The 2,993-nt window shown below is 36.2% G+C and overlaps 1 non-coding gene across 1 annotated transcript; it reads left to right on the top strand.

Moving 5' to 3' along the window:
* The first annotated feature begins 2,073 nt into the window (after positions 1 to 2,073).
* On the top strand, positions 2,074 to 2,181 carry LOC140688828 (U6 spliceosomal RNA). The gene has a single exon (XR_012063682.1). It is a non-coding gene; the product is annotated as a U6 spliceosomal RNA (small nuclear RNA).
* Positions 2,182 to 2,993: the final 812 nt, after the last annotated feature.

The raw sequence follows: 2,993 nt of genomic DNA, 5'->3' as shown, positions 1-2,993 counted from the left end.
TGACTGCAAAGCCCATGCTTTTTCTACTTCATTACAGTGCCAAAATAAATTATCAAACAAGGAAACAGAAAATTTTGGTCAAATAAGCAGCCCAGGGTCCACAACATAGAGATTAGGATTTTGGGAGAAGCAGATCTAACAAACAGGAAACAAGGTAAGGAACAAAAAGTGATCAGAATTCAAGTCATCAAAGATAGGACACTAGAGGTTGGAGTCAAGGGGAATATGGAAAACTATTTAGGTTCAAGAAGTAGGGTTTGAAAAGGGGTTTATCAGTGGAGACTTCAAGAATATCTGATTGTATTTGTTCACTCTGCCCTGGTTTGTAGGTGAGCAATCCTTGCCCTGCCTACTTCCCAAAAGGATTCTGACCTGAAGACTAATAACAAAATATATTTTAAAATAAAAATACTCTCAATTTTATGTTAAACATTCATTACAATAAGTCACATAATAAAGTTGATTGTATCATGAGAGAGACATATCCTGTGGTGGAGCCTGGCCCTTTAAATGAGGTCTATAATGACTGAAGAGCTCTATTACTTTCTTGTTAGGACAAGATGTATTCCAAGTAGGGTTCCCCCCCTCCAAAAAAAATTATATGCTTCTATACTAAAAGTTATCCACCTTTGATGAGTATCTCTTAATTGTTTACTTTTTAAGTAAAGGTTTTTAACTAGGGCTATTAGAACTCTAGAGGGTGTTTAATCTGTTGATCTGTTTGTTTTCAAAAGTCTGACTCCTTTCATTTGTGATCCTAGGTAAGTAGTAGCTTGGAGGGTTTTACTTATACAAAAAGATCAGTTCCCTAATTTTCAGTTTTCATAAGTGTAAATTTCTAGGGTCAGAGGCTGTCTTGCAATGGAGGAGGGGAAGTTATATGAATGGATTGGGTAAGACTCCCCAGTGTTTTCATACCCCTCAAACCTGGACTCCACACCAAGGCCCCTTCTCCAGCTGTGTAGTTAACAAAAATAGTATCATTTTCTCAATTATTTTATATAATTCTAAGTACTGACCTTAACAATTCACTGTGCACCGAATAGAAATATGACAGGGGCAGGGGCCCCATGCAGCCAATGCCATTCGACATGTATGAGGCTTATCACCCTTCTCCCTCTAGACCAGCATTTGGGGAGTGAATGTCCATTATATGTGTAGATAGTCTGTTTGGCAATAAAGGTTTTTTTGGGGGGGGGAATAAAACATAGAAAACTGAATTTTTTCTCCTTTATAAAAGTTTGCTTTGTGTGTTTTTTCTAGTAGACTTTATGTTCTTTAGAGCAGTTTTGGGTTCACAGCAAAATCGAGCAAGAAATACAGATATTTCCCATTACCCCCTAACTCCACACATTTATAGCCTCCCCCATTATTACCACCCCCTAGCAAAGTGGTACATTTGTTACAAGTGATGAACCTACACTGACACATCATTATCACTGAAAGTCCATAGTTTACATTAGGGTTTACTCTTGGTGCTGTACATTCTATGTGTTTGGACAAATGTATAATGACATGAATCCACCATTATGGTATCATTCATAGTATCACTGCCTTAAAAGTCCTCTGTGTTCTGCCTGTTCATCCTTTGCTCCTTCCCAACCCCTAACAACCATTGATCTTTTTACCATCTCCATAGTTTTACCTTTTCCAGGATGTTATATAGTTGGAACCATACAGTGTGTAGCCTTTTCATATTGGCTTCTTTCACTTAGTAATACATACTTAAGTTTCCTCCATGTCTTTTCATATCATAGTTTGATAACTCATTTCTTTTTAGTGCTGAATTATATTCCATTACTTAGATATACCACAGTTTAGCTATGCATTCACCTACTGAACAGTATTTTGGTTGCTTCCAAGTTGTCACAATTATGACTAAAGCTGCAATGAACATCTGTGTGAAATTTTTTGTGTGGACATTAAGTTTTCAGTTCCCTTGGGAAAACACCAAGGAACATAATTGCTGGATCATATGGTAAGAGTATGTTTAGTTTGGTAAAAAACCACCAAAATGTCTTCCAGAGTAGCTGTACCATTTTGCATTCCCACTAGCAATGAATAAGAGTTCCTGTGCTCACTTCGGCAGCACATATACTAAAGTTGGAAAGATACAGAGAAGATTAGCATGGCCCCTGCACAAGGATGACATGCAAATTTCGTGAAGCATTCCATATTTTTAAGGATTTCTAAACAAAATTTTATCCTGTTTGATTTTTTTAACTCTGATCCAATGATAAAATTCTACCAATTTTCATTTTCCAGTATAGTTACTTCTTTTAGTTAAGTAGCTGGTAGTCTTTGGCTTCTACCCATTTAAATATAAATAACATAGCAAGCATTTGATAGGACTAACCTGGAATCAAGTGTGCATGAATTAGAATTAGACTCAGACTATCGAACATATTTTCCTATTCTATTACAGATGGACCTTATATGAATTAAGAAAAACTTTTCTTGTTAATAAAAACTTCCTTTAAAAAAAAGAGTTCCTGTTGCTCCACATCATCACCAGCATTTGGTGTTGGCAGTGTTCTGGATTTTGGCCATTCTAATAGGTGTGTAGTGGGTCTCCTTATCTTTTCAGTTTTTACCCTTGTCCAACCTCTCCTTCCCCATCATTTCTTGCAATAGATTATCTTTTCAGAAGGAGTCATGGAATTTAAGAGCTGGGCAGTAGATGGCACAAACTTAGCAACATTAGATACATGATGGAGGGAAAGACTGAGAAATGACTGACTCAAGTCATGTGAGAGCCCTGGGAAAGGAGCAATCTGGCACACCTTCAAACCAATTCTATTTAAATAACTGAGGGCAGAGAAAAATTCATTTTCTATTAATATAAAATGTATAGCTCTTTATGATTAAAATTTAAAGAATTTATTACATGCACTGAATATAATATTTCCACTTACCTGGAAGTGTCTTTCATTTAACATGTTTTAAACCACTTATAACTTGAACAGCAATAGTTACTCACCAAACATAGAGGT

This window comes from Vicugna pacos, chromosome 23 (genome assembly GCF_048564905.1).
Source record: "Vicugna pacos chromosome 23, VicPac4, whole genome shotgun sequence".
NCBI classification, from domain to species: domain Eukaryota; kingdom Metazoa; phylum Chordata; class Mammalia; order Artiodactyla; family Camelidae; genus Vicugna; species Vicugna pacos.
Note: the sequence above shows the minus strand (reverse complement) of the source record. Positions and strands in the feature narration are given on the sequence as shown.